Source organism: Temnothorax curvispinosus, unplaced genomic scaffold (assembly GCF_003070985.1).
Source record: "Temnothorax curvispinosus isolate PA1 unplaced genomic scaffold, ASM307098v1 QBEX01016011.1, whole genome shotgun sequence".
NCBI lineage: Eukaryota > Metazoa > Arthropoda > Insecta > Hymenoptera > Formicidae > Temnothorax > Temnothorax curvispinosus.
In genome coordinates, this window is record NW_020225791.1 from 242,903 (window position 1) to 258,015 (window position 15,113).

Here is a 15,113-nt window from a genome sequence, read left to right on the forward strand (position 1 = left end):
TTTTTGCGGGCATATGACATTCGCTGTAACGAATTGAATGCAAGAATTCAATGGTAATAGTTAATTCGGGTCGTCCTCGATTTTTAAGCGATTTTCGTCGGATATCAAAATTCCCGTTACATAATTTCAAACTTTCAAAAAGACTGACTGAAGCAGAAATCTGTCAGTTACGAATATATGAATTCGATATGTAAAAACTCATTATCAAAAGAGACAGTATATTTCTGTAAAAATATTTTGTTTTTTTTTGTAACGGTAATTAAGATTCTTCAATAATGTACAAGATGATACGATGAATAGCGACATTCGTATTTCCGCTGTAAACGTTCCTCGTAAAGAATCGATTGCGACACGCAAGACGAGAATTAATGCCACGTAGGGTCAGTAGCATCCGTATGCGACTCGATACAGGACGAGACAATTGCGCCCAATCTTTCCATTGGTTTCTAAATGAACGGTCGTGCCGGTGTGAAAGGCGCAGCCAACATGTCATTACACCGATAGGGCACCGGCAATGATGCTGAAGACCTTGAGCGGTTTATTACCGCACGAATCGTACGACTCCGTAAAATGTTTGTAGATTTTATTATTTGTTTTGTGCGCTGTCGATAATTAATAGCGTTTGTTATACGTGCAAATTTATTATTTATCGATATATGAATCTTGATAACTCGCAAGTTGTCAATTAGATAAAATGGAGAATGCCAATCGGATAAAATGGAGAATTTACAATATGCGGAGAAAATACGCGTACGCTTGTAGTCGCATTGCGTAATAAAAAAATATACAAAAATAAAAGGAAAGTAGATAATTATATTTAACAATTCGTTCATGAAATGATTAAGGTGGCGGGAAAGCTGGCGCAATAGCTCGGCCATTAAAATTACACGAATTTACGTGAATTACATTTCGTCGATTTTGCCCGTTTTATTTAGCGACAGAGCGCGCTTTATGACCACGGTAGAAAAATGATATTCGAGTTAATTTCGTTTAGCGTATTGCATGCCGCTCGTACACAATTCACATTTTTGTTTTAAAAACACACACACACACACATACACGCGCGCAGAAAAGTCCATTTATTTCACGTCGAACGTTCCTTCCTCGTACCGACCGAAAAGCGTTTACGGAATTCGACTCGTTTGACAAACAAATGCGTTCGCATGGCAAATGTGTAATTACGACAAAAAAAGAAGAAGAGAAAAAAATTACCCGGGCCAACTTCTAATTGGATCCTGCGTGTCACGATTTTACGCGCGAGGGAATTAATATAGCGGGCCGTTGCTAAACTAATCCGTCACTATCACCTGAATAAAGTGGAACGCTGCCTACGCGTGGGGGGGAAACGTCACTATTCCTTCAAGAATATTAATGCATCCGGCACGTCCCACGAACGGTGACAACGCGCTAATCGTCGTTCGGGTTCGCGCGCATCGTCGGGTTTCACGCATCGATGTGGTGTCCGCGCAGTGATTCGTCGGAAATAATCGCGTGGAAAACGCACGCGGGTAAATTACTATCGAGTACCCTCGTCCCCCTTTATCTCTTTCGGCCGCTTTATTAATCTCCACGGAATAAAACACGTTAACGACGTCTCGCGGCAAGAGCGTCCGGTGAATTCCTGCTCGAAACGCTTCCGATCGCGTTCGTGCCTCATCCCTTCCAGAAATAATATCATTAATCAATCGAGCACTTTCCACGAATGGCACGTCAACGAGAAATGCGCTCGAAATATCGGCACACGTGGGCGAAGCAATTATCGGGCGGTCCGCGACGTTAATCGAACCCTTGCGAGCGAATCAAACTGGCGCGACTCCGCGTCCTTATCACGGAGCAATCGTCGCGTCACGTGACACACGTCGGTAACGCCGTGTGTTCCTGGACAGCCCTGCACTTTTCTGAAAGAAGGGAAAGGGCGCGTTTTCCCTTTGTAGATTACCCGTCGTATCATAGCGGGGGACACGTAGGAAATAAGATGTCGAGTGGTGCCGCGTGACGTCACACACTCGGGCTCTTTTCCCCGCCAGTTTTTGCCACCCTCGACTGTCTCTCTCGTCTCTCGGTTCACCCTTTCGTCTTAATCAGCGTTTCCCGGCCTTTTTAGCCAGCGACCGCTTTTAAGTATACAAGAAGGACCTTGATAATGATTTACTTGAGTATCATGCTGACGACATGTATGTACGTTGCATAATTTACGTTTGTTATCTAGAAATATAAATATCATATCAAATCATGTTATAACACGGAAATGATATTTGACGGGCGTTCTTCATACGATTTCTGCTGGACGATGAGACGCGAAGCGTATACTTCCGGTCTATTTAAGGCAATTCAACCAATTAGGAGAGACGAATATAATAACATGTATTAACTAACGTAAATCTCCGTTTTTCTTCTCTAATACACGGCTACAGATTTCCGTGATGCGAGAAAAGTAGAAGAAAAAAATAGAATATCAACAGAATTAAAACGCGAGGTGCGATGAGAGCGGCTACTTGTGAGGGAATCGATGCAACACCAAGTGCATGCCGACTGCGAAAAGAGAAGAGATCGAGTGAAGGGGGCAGGAGACCAGAAGAGATGCGAGAGAGAACGAGTGGGGCAAAGAGTTGGCCTCAACATGGTCGGGCGATAACGACTCGTTGATAAGGGTTTACCCTCTTTCTCTTCGACACTTTAATATCTCTCCTATGCGCCTGGCTTTTTAATTATCTCTTCAGCGATAATGGGCGACCTCCGCGGCTCTGGCCTTCGACGAGGAGACGCAAAGAGGATAGAGAGGAACAGGCAAGCATGGGATGAAGAAACCCTTTTTTGGGATTCGACGCGTAGAAAAAAATCAGATCCGCAGATACGCGAGACGCCTCCTGGGATCGCTCCGCATGACGTTCATATTCATTTAAAGGAGAGATCATTTTGCCGCTGGTCGTCTCGAATCGGACATTCGGGCATGAATTTTAATTTGGACAATTAGCTTAGGAATTACAGATAACATTTCGGAATTATAAAGAACCTGATTTCGAAATTAAGACGTGTTAAAGTAAATTTCTTGAAAGAAATCTCACTTCGCTTCTCAAACTATAAAAAAAAGAAATAAAAATCGCAAAATAAGAGATTGCATCTTATATTTCAGATTTTTATGTCAATATAAATTATATGAATTTTTCTACCTTAGTCCAGTTAATTTCTACCTTTCCTGTTGTAAAGAAAGCGATACTTCCGACATTCGATCAACGAGTTATGCAAGGTTATCGCGGCCCTTCTCGCCATTAATTTTTCATCCTTGAAAATTTCGCTCAAACGCCGCTTAATTTTCGCGTCGCGCGCGGCTGAACGTGCCGTCGCATCGAGTTTATGCTAAGAGGGGTCCGCGCGCACGCCGAAAAGGCGAGAAGAACGAGCGACGACGACGAACCCGTTCGTTCGCGGGGCTTAAAAGGTGTCAGGGTGACTTCCCGCCCGAGCACCGGGCTTTTCGAACCATTACTTTTTATTGGATCGCCGAGATCGATCCCTCGTCCCCCTCCGCCGAACCTCTGCCTTTTCTCGTTCGCACTTTCTTCCGACCGTTTCCACCTTTTCGCGTTGCTAAATCGCGGAAAAGTCTCGTTGAAAAGACGCCTCAGCCGCTTACCGGTGACGCGTGCACGGGAGGAAAGAGAAGACGCGAGAGAATCCAGAAAAAGATGATCAAGATGACTGTCAAAGGCAGACGGGAAAACGCAGACGTCGCCGAGGCATACAAAGAGAAGATAATGCGGTATCAAACGTTCGCGGAATCACAATGAGGCGTCGGAAGCCAGCGGACTGGCTGCTGCTTCGCTTCGCCGGTGAAATCTACTGCGAGGATAAATGTTTTTGTCCGTTCGGTGACGCCTTTCGCCGAAGGCGCCAAGCAGGAAACGCGTATCACGTTTCCCAATGATAACTTAAGCTGGCATAATTTAAGCTGCATCAAGAATCGCGTCGTATTCAACAGAAATCATGAGCGAACAAAATAAAAAAATAAACGAAACATTTTTTTCATTTTAGTATTGAATTTTAGAATGTCCCGAGTATGTTAATGGTTTATTTTCCGACTTTTGCTTGGTGCAAGCATAGCTTCTTGCACATTTTCCGGTAATTTGACGTAAACGACGAATCGCAGTTCTTGGCGTATAGAGTTCGCGCGTCGAAAATCAATCGACTTCCGCACTTACGAGAGACACGTTTGTTTCCACGCGCGCATTTTAAGCAGGTGGAAAACAGGATTAAGCGATCAACAACGTCGATCGGGCTGTCAATTTTCACGAAACGTCTCCGTCGGACTTTCCCCGCGGAATTTCCGTGTGACGCACTATAAAGCGCCGCGCCGCGTCGCGCCGGGCCACGCCGAGCCGCGAGCGGAATATTACACGATAACGATGGGACACGTGCGCCGACTGGTATGATCCGTCAATCAATCGTCCGGGGAATCGTCGGCGTGCAAAAAAAGAAGAGCGAAAAGTGCATGTGACGCGACAGCCATGTTGCGATTTTTCCGCGCGGGGCGCGGAGCGGCGCGACGACGGGGTGTGCATTATTTCCAGCATCGGTTTTGTGCTTTCCGGCCGTTGACCCACTCCACCGTCAATCCACATACGTACACGTATACACCCACGCGCGTACTCCTCTTCACCCTGTAGATCGCCCAGCAGCCCTTCTCTCTCCCGTCGAACGTATCCGCAGACGAGCATTTTTCGAATATTCGATGCCTCTCTCTCTCTTTCTCTCTCCCTCTCTTTTTCTCTCCCTTTTTCGTTCTCCTTCTCTCTGGTTTCGCTATGACGGAATCGATAGGCTTTCGGTATAACTTCCTCGATGTAACTCGCCTCTTTATCCGAACGGATCAATTTTCCGCGAAAAAACGCGGAAAATGCGTTTCTCGCGAATTCAAGACGCGCGATTCGAGTTAAGTCACGCGGGCACGCCGCGGGAGATACGCTTAATCGTCCTGCCCTAATCGCGTTACTTAATCCTCTCGCTGTTGCGCAACGCTAACTCCTATAGATACCCAAATATCGTCAATGAAACTGCAGACCGTATATTCTCACCTCTCTATATATTTATTCCACGAGTGCTCGTGCACCGTGAACACGAGCGGGACTGGAGCTACTTATCTTCACGCGCGAAGAATTCGCGAAATGTCGTTTTGCAAACAGTTGCATCTGCATTGTTTGCCAGTCTTTTAAAAAATGTAAACTCATATTTAATTCTCGTGGGTACTCGCGCTACAAACGGAATATTGCATTAAATACACAGTAAACAGTTATATCATTAACTGCGCTGTACTTTTTGGAGAGGAGATTGGTAGTTAAAATACACAAGATAAATTAAACAATCTTTTACAAGAAAATGAGTTTCACTTTGGCTGAAAATATTATAGACATATCTGTTGCTGTCCACTACTTTAATTTCAGAGTCGTAATGATCCATGAAAAAACAAATTTTTCTAAAAATTATTACGAAAGATACGGGGAAAGCATGCATAATTTTTTCCAATGTTCGATTTTCATCAACTACGAAAGTTTCGACTTCGTCACTATCGGATGTTTGTTAGATTTTTCAATATCGGAGAAGACGTCGCGGCAGGTGAAGGTGTCGAGACGAGTCGGGCAGGACGATTAACTCGATTATCTTTCATGGTCGCGGTAAAGACCATCGTCAAGAGAGGGACGAGCGCGCTTTTGTTTCGCGATAATTGTCCTCGTGGTATAGCGGGTACGGACGGGCAACCTTCGCGTGACAGAAAGTCTCTCGTTAACATTGCCCATGGAGAAAAGAGAATTACGGGATATCCCCTTGAACGTACATACACAATTTTATCTACTAAGCGAGTGAGACTGTCGGCTGCAAGCTTTTTGCGCGAAATGTCCCCAATGAATTCTTTTCGATAAAAAGAAAAAATGTATCCGAATTCATTATTAGTATATCACGGATTATGTAACGAATAACGAAGCAATTAATAATATCTTCCATTGAGTTTTCTAAAGATACTTTTTCTTTAAATTGTTGCGTAAGAGTATTATGCGAACGATTATATATATTCGCTCAGCGTATCGACTCTGCGACCAATCGAGAAATATGCTAAAAAAATCGCGCGAGGAAAGGATGGCGAGAGTGAACGCGAGAAAGGATAATACCCTGTCCATTAGCGTGCTGACGAATATTTAAAGCGACGAGGATTTTCGCCGCTCGAATGAAGATCGGGGCGAATGGACGGCTGTCTCCCCGCGTTCTTCGCGCCTTCGTAGTTTCTTACTGCAAACGAGCTGTGTAACGACCGCACAAGCTTACGATAATATTTACATTATACTGCGATACGCGCGATGGGGATGGCTATGATAAATTTCTCGCGTACAAACTAATTTCGTGCCGAGATTTCCATGCGCTTGTACATTATCGCTCATATCCTGGAGGCGGAGGGTCCAATAGCGGCGAGCTAATCTTAAAGAACACCGCGCTACGCTACTGATAACAATCGTAATCGTTGGAGCAGAGAAAATTAATGCGAGAATCATATTTTTTGAAAAATTCAATTTTTTTAAATTCTGAGAAATAAAAGATTCATTATTTTACATTTTTTAAATTTTTTATAGGTGGAACAATTATTATTTCATTTGCGAGAAGTGAGAAATTATTATCTCGTCGATTTGTAAAGGATTAAAATCAGAATTATATCTTGAATTATACGAAAATATTAATTGTTTTAAAAGTTGAATAAATTGTAAATTTAAAAAGAAGCTGTTACTCAAACGGTATCATCGTATCTTCGTAAAGTTATTAGCGTTCCATACACATTGTGTGTTTTATCATTAGGAAAATAAACATCGTGAAACAATGTTAATAAACTGCGATCTCTCCTGCGTTTTCGTTCGTCACCCCCGCGCGAAAATTGCACGCAAAGCGAAAAACTTTCCGTCAACTCGATCCGCTTATCTTAAGAAAACGCCTCTTTCCCAGTTTGCTCCGGCGAGGTCGAGATTTCTCGTTAGAGGTTAATTCGCGCAATTGAGGCGGTTGCCATCTTAAAACGACTCTCTCGCTGGCTCCCGCTTTCTCTTCTCTCTTCATCGTTCCTTCTTTTGCGCGGGCCCGGAAACGGTTTCCCATTTCGGATCCACCGTGCGGGTTTGCCGTCGCGTAATTTGACCAACGAGGTAAACGAACCGAGCGCCAGGAAAAAGAGAAGGGAAATCAGAGAGGAACTAGCAGATCTATTTATCCGAACGTACCTTTTCCAAATTTTCATGCAGGCTTTATTACGTCCTTACAGCATTTGCAAAAGTGATTCGAGAAGTGATTTAATTTATTTTAATAATATTTAACCGCTCGTCAATCTTGATCACGTTCAGTTGTTTCATTAAATACTCTGTGCTGTTCCACCTATTATTATCCTCCTTTTAACAAAAGTTCTAATTTCTTCGTTGGACCTAGACGGACTTATCAGTCCGATTTTATTGTAAATAAAAATTGATCGTCGAGAAAGTCGACAGAAGGCGAATGGAGAACAAGCTTTGTACGCTTGCCTGCTGAGAATGATATTGACTGAACTTTTAATTTCTCCATGGAATCGCCTTGAGGACGGCAAATTCGATTCGAAACGGGTGTCGTCGTATCAATTACCTCGAATGACATTTCTAAACATTTTTCCGTCCGTGCTCGGCTGTCGTGCTTCTATTAACAAATTAAGCGCAACTTGCAGTTCCACTTAGCGTTCCAAGTGGAAACGCTGTACTCGATTAAATTTAAGATTCAGTTCCATTTAAGTATTACGCTGGGGAATGGATCCTTGCACGGCTCTCCATCGTTTAATGCAGTTTTCACAATTCAATCTCGCTGCGAGGATTCTTACGTTTCGACATATCAACGTTTCTTACATTGCGGAGAAGTGAGTTACTAAAGATCGCGTCAATTAATTGTGTCAATTAAATGTGTGTATACACCGAGAAATGGCGTCAAGTGTATGTGCATGTGCTGCATCTAGATATTTATATAAATATTTGTCGTACCGGCTGTCCGCGTTTACGGTGCATGCAATTATGTATCTGCTCCAATTTTAAAAACTTTCTGTTGATTAAAATAAATAATGCACGCGTTATATAAATTAGGAAAAAGCAATCCCGTAAGTGTGTGTAAATCTAGGTATAAAAATATTTCAAAATAATTTTTATTTATGTATTATAATGAAATATATATAATTCATTTTTTTATTTACTGTTATAGGCACTCCGAACACTCCGAACATAACGCTTGTGTAACGTGACTTCCGTTCTGTTCACAGTTCATTGTTCACAGTTCTGTTTTCACTGTAGATAACCAGTTTTCATTCTTGGAAAAAGCAAGCCATCGTTGCATATCGTTCGCGACTTATCACTGACAGCTTGCAAGTTTCGTTACGCTATAGGAATTGCGGGCGGAGGAACTGTGCGTGTGTGTATACGCCGTGGAATCTAATATAACTGATAGAGTACGCTACTCAAAACAATATATCGTCACGGTCGACGTAAATAAGCCTGTGACGCAACGCCGCGGCAAAGAATAACGGAAGTTTCGCCAATTTACGTTCGCAAATATCGACCTTCGCACAGCAACGTCAAATTATCGGGAAATTCAGATGGCAAATTTTTCTTTGTCCACTAAATAACTGTGACGTTATAGTTGGACATGATTTAATTTCCTTTTAACATATTGCGCTAATCAGTTGATACGAATGAACGAAAAGTGTTGCGGAAACGTGAAGAAATTTTAAATGACATTATATATATGTGATTATCTTGTCGATTAAATTGAAATAATAAACTGAAGCGGATAAAAATGATTCGACGCTGAAACTGATATTGTAAAATGTATGTTGCATTAGTAGCCAACGTTTTACTTGTCCTATAAAAATAAATAAACGACGGCTGCATTAGACCGATAAAAATTTCAAAACCTTTCTTAATGCCTCGAGCCTTGAGATTATGTTTGCGCAGCTTATCACTTCGGCTACGTTCCCATTCTATTTCTATCGCGCTTTTCGCAAAATAAAATGATCTTGGCGCTGTACCTTGCGCATTTAAAAGAATCCTCCTCATATAACGAATAATATTTGTTCGTTCTGTTATTAATAAAATTAATTCCTCGCAAAATTAAAACTGTTAACGACTTTTATCGAGAAGTATTTAAATTGAGTCTGCTCAAACGAGTTTCTCAATTATTCCAAAGCAAAGTTATAAAAAGGCATTAATTAGAACTTACCGATTATCTCAATATCGCGTAATGCAAATTGGATTGACGCTGTAATCAATTCTCAATTTATTCGTCGAATAATTAAACATTTCGAGCACTCGGAATTTTAATGCCCGCCCGAAATATTCCTGTTTTTTTATATTTCGTAACGGCGAATACGTATTTCGTAATCTAGCGCGTGTCCGAAATAAAGAAGTAAAAACTTTTCAACAGCCGACTTTTTGACAAATGCTGTAAATAACACGATTTCGCGTCTATCGAATCGCGAATTTGACGCCACCCGCGTCGACTCTCGCGTCAGAATCTATTTGCTTAATACTGCCAAACGAATTGTATCTCGCCGACTAGATTTCGCGATAAAAACCGACAACGATTCCGAACGATAGGTGACTATGAGACCGCTCTTACAAAGTAGACAGAATGTTTTGCAACAACGTGTGGCCGCAGTCTCGATCGTTCAGACTATACTGAAAGATAATTGTCCGCTATCAGCTGACCCTTGTCGTCCGCAGCCTGTCGTCCCGCCAACGCCTCCCTCTCGTCGATGCAACGATGCATTCTCCTACGTTGAACACGTACACACACGCACGTACATATAGGTGCACACGCCGCTACACCGGATGTACAAAAGGTACTTCGTCGGTTATCGTTTACACGATAATCTCAACGCGTGGAACTGGACAGATACGTGACGTTACACGTGGCATTAATAACGTTCGTTGTGTAGCCAATAATGTACATGACGTGCCGAGTGCATCGACGATGCACTCTGCAAGTACGCCAGTTTAACGTTTTCGTCATTAATGTTGCGCGTTATTGCTTTTGAGAAACAGTATATACTCTGCTGATGATATCGCGATCTCGCGTGAACCTGAAAACTTACTAAATGATTTGGAGAGAAAAATTTTCAAAAGTTTTCAAGTGCACCAATTTCCCCCGGCTCGTCGGAGAAACATCTCGTTCGCTCTCTTGTCGGAGAAAGTCATTAGAAATTGGATTAAGATAATTAGTCGTACAACACTCTCAATCTCATTAATGCATCGCGTTCTCAGAAGCCATTAAAACGGCGCATCAATATAGCGACAATTAAACGCGACCACATCCACCACAATCGCGGTACAGAGAAATGGTTAATTATCATATCAATTATCGAAAGAGCCATCAATGAGAAGAGGAGTGGGCAATGGCTCGTTAATACCGGTACTGTCAATGCAACATGCTACAATGTTCAATAAAACGGCGCTCGATAACAACAATAGCGCGCAAACATGCGTATTTATAGTTTTGCGGTAGCATATTGTAGCATTTTCGTGATGCCTAAATTTACATATCGCGGCTTGGCCGAGGAAGGTGCAGATAAAAAAAACATCTGTTTCATCTGTCGTAAATAAATAACCGTTTAATTCGCGCCAGGACCGAAAACAAAAAGTTTCCAAATGAGTAATTGTCCGTTTTGATTAACACAATTACCTTATTCTGTGAGAATTAATTACTTTAAAAGTAAGCAAGAATTATGCTACTAAATTAATTAACAAAATTGCGTTTGTATTTCAGAACTAATGGTCTTACCTGTGTGTGTGTGTGTGTGTGTGTGATTACACGATTACGTATTACAATCATAAAAAAATCTTATTAATTTATATCTGAAATTAAATACGTATAATCAAATTGCAAAATACATAAAAATATGAAATTCATGTTTTCCTTTTTGTTAATGTCAAATAATCTCCTGTTAGACAGATAGTTTTAAATTCAAGTACATTGCTCGAAGTTTTCTGTTATATTGTTCGACAAAGATGAAACTATCTCGTACGTGTCAAATTTTTATTTATTCTTAAGAACGGTATCGAAGCTTCTCTCGGGAAGTACGGTATCGTGAATTTTGTCGGTGCCGACGGCGGAAATGTTACCTCCAACCCCGCACAACGCTATATCTATCTACTCCACTAGCCACCCTCGTCGACTTTCCGCTCGCAAGAACACACCATTCTCCGCGATCTGCTGAAGTATCGTAAATTCGATCCGAGGTAAACGATGCCAATGGGAGCAGTCGATATTGTGTCGCGCGCGTTATGCAGATACCCCGATATGCAGATATACGACGGACGAGGCGAGAGAAAGAGAAACTGAATTCCGTTTCTTGCTGTGCCAGGGTGCATCGTGTCGCTGCTAATTGGTCCGGAGGAAAATGGCGAGTAGACAGGCTATGAACAGTTTTCGCTATCGGTCGACGGCTCTATTAAAGCTTTTTCTTCACGCTAGGTCGTTATTGAACTCAATGCCGTCTGCGAGAGCGAATAAATACCAACTGCGTGACACAATTATAAAGAGATCATTACACACATTCGACATTTCCCCATCATATTTCTAAGAGGAGCTAAAAGATCGTGAGAATGCTATGCCTTGAAATTTCTAATTTCTTTTCATATCGTAATTTCTACTTTCTTCGCCGAGCAACACGCGGGTAGAGATCAAATTATCAAGGAAAGACAAAACGAGAAGACGAGGAATCCCGACAAGACAGACTGATTTGCGTTGCGAAGAAACGAAGACTGTCTTTGCCGGTAGCTTAAGAGCGAGGAACGAGAAAGGGTGGCATACCCTTCGATGCGCGATTAGGAAAGGAAGGAAGGGGAGGGGGGGAGACAGGAAGAAGGGAAGAACGGGCGGTATTGTCTCGGCGATTATTTATGGCGAATTTTAAGCCCCTAAGTGTGGCCGCTGTAATAATTAACAAAAGGCATTATGCCGCGCGGAGAATGAGCCGCCCCGTCCGCCCTCTCACTCGCTCGCTTGCCCCCTCGCGTTTAAGGGTGCGAAGGTGCGCGCACGGCTCGTCCGTTCGCCAGGAGAGATAACACCTGGGACCAGCGGCGCTCGATTGCCCGGGGCTCATTTACTAATGAGCACGGCCCTATAACGTCCGCGAGAGTAATGTGACTTCTTTTCCGACGGCCGTAGCCGGGCGTACAACGACGCGCGCGATTTACGGATGCGATTCGTCCCTCGAAAAAGCTGATGATCGTAACGCGAGAGCTGGCGCACTGAATGAGCGTAACGTCACCTGTTTCACGATACACACTTCCCTGTATGACGGAATTCATTAAATTCAATTACATTTCTATTAAAGATATATTCTGTCAAAAATAATTCCAGCTCTGTCAAACGTGGAAGTTGGAAACTTTCGCGATATTATTTATATAAAATGCACATTTTACTGCAGCATCATAATAAAATTGCTTAAAAATTAAAGTTTAAAACAGGGAAAATATATGATCTTTCTAAATACCTGCTTTTAACTGCAACAGCTATACGATAATTCGGGCCTTTGTTACTACGTTATACATATAATTACTAATTAATAACAAAAATGAAAGTTTAATTAGATCATTAGTGGATATTGAAATTACGATAAGCAAAATTGTGAAATGCTGAGCCGAGCTATTAAATTTAAATTAAACAGACAACACAAAGGATCGGACCGTCAAAAATAATTAGATGGAAATCAAGCAGAAATTCGTATGACTCATTAATGTGCGGGATTCGAGTATTCGAGTACAACGGCTGTATCTCGACCGGAACATCCCCCGGATCGCCCCATTGCCACCCCGTTCCGAGCTTGCTCCCTCATCGTTGTTCGATTCGTCACGAGAGAGGAACGTAAGCCGGATGAGTCAGGGGTGTACGCCACACAAGGTATTCACTCTGTCTCTTTCTGTTTTCTGTCCCCGTTTTATCTTTTTTTTTTTCTCGTATATAATCTTTCTCGACGTCGAGCAGACATGCACGGCGCTCGTAAAGTTCCGAGGGAGCACTCGACGACAAAAGGGCGAGTCCGGGTGTTTCGGAAGACGGACGTGTGTGGGAATTAAGAATGTGCCGGCGAACGACGGATCGAAACGTGATATGTGATAATTGCAGATGAATTTATGCCACTGTCAATTTCCGAGGGAGATAAATGTACAGTTTGCACGAACGATTAAGCGTCGGTGAAAATGTTTTTTTTGCTGGGGTGAATGTGTGCTCTGGATTATATAATTTATATATTACAAATTAATAATGTTACGAAACGTTATGTAAAAAGAGACATCGAAAAGTGTCGATCAATCGCTGATACTGAATGACAACCGTAATTGAAGGTGACGTTTCGTGCCTTTTTTGGGTCAATTCAAATTTATACAGATTATTCGAATTTAAAGTAGCGATTTAACGGAGGTTTGAGAATTTTGAAACGTGGAATTTCGAAAGCGTAAATTAGGAAAGGCTTATCCCGGAATTAGAGCGTGACATCTCGCTTGTATAGTGCCTTAAAGTGCGTACGAGTTCTTCGATCGAGATAATAACCGCACATTATGTGGTGCGCCATCCAATTAATATCACTTTACGCTAGCTTAGCGCCGGGTAAATAATCTCGATCTAGCGGCCGTTTAATTACCGTCGTGGCTGTCTAATTGTAAGACAATCCAGAACAATGACGCTTTCGTAACAAAAAAAAAAAAAAAAAAAAACAAGATTTATTCTCGATAAAAGCCTTTAGTAATATTTAATTGCAATAATCGCGTGTCTTATTATTAGTAGAAATATTCGAAGCGCACTATTATCCGAACAAAGGCTAGAGATACGCTTCCGTTTTACGCGATTATGCAATTTGTATCTTCCTCCTTCTCCTCCCACTGTTTCGATCTATGGCGAAAGGGGCTACCCGCAGATATAGGGACTTAATGGTTGAAATTTAGAGCGGTTTAAGTGGCATATGGTGGCATTTTAATTGACAAGTCTGGTTAGGTCATCGCGGCCTGAATCGTCGTAACACATGGGCGAACGAATGGACGACCCAGACGAGAGCGGAGAGATAGAGAGGAGGAGAGGCTAAGCACCACGTGGGGAACACTTCATGAGAACCGGAGCGCGCCAGGGCCGTGCAAGTCGCTCGATAAAAAACGTCCCTGTCACCGTGCAGCTCTCTTTAGAAACACTCCAAGTCCGGCCAATCCGGTATTCTCCCGGTTAAATTGCGAGCGTGCCAAAGTTCTCCGCCGGAGTTCACGACTCCCGCTTAATTTAATTGCGCGGTAATTTTCGGAAGAGAGATAATTATTGTGTAACGGCAAACTTATTTAAAACCATAGCGTCAGCTCTCGCAGGCGCATAATCTCCTAGCAAATTGTATTGTTGTATCTCCCGTCGTTCTGCAGCCCCAGTTATTTTTCGCAGTACCGCCGCAGAGTTAATAGTTTATAAAATGCGAATTGCCTAAAGTATAACTTATCTATCCACGAAGTACGCGTCGCGTTTTATCGTCATTTCCCGTCTCACTCTTTGTTCCCGAGTAACGCGTAATATCACACTCACCGGCTGCATCCGCAACACGCCCAGGAATTCGGAAGATAGCCGAGCGATCCATTTCAGAGACGGCAGTTGTGTACTCGGACGATTACGAGGCGCTCGTCGCGGCTTATCTTGTCGCGCACTTGTATCAGTTTATATCGGGAGAGCGCGGGTCCCTGCTACACGATGTGAGAGAAACGAACGGATGCGCGGACTGAGTGCGACTGAATGGAGCAGCGGTTCGTTTTTCGCGACGCTCTCGTACGTCGGAGGCGTCCGAACGCCGTCGGCGACGACCGAGCTTGAAAGACGGATGAAGCGCAGAAATCGGAGCGCCATACGTTCAGTAAATAGCGCTTTCCTCGCCGAGGAAAAGTTTCTAGATTCGATTGTATGCCAATCGGACGTAGCCATACGAAGAAAAAGCGTTGATAAGCAGTAAGCAACATTTTTTTTGCAGACTTTCCGTTTTTAATTTCAGATAAATTTTCTGACAAACGAGTTTTAATTTTTAAAACAAAAATTTTGAGGTCTAA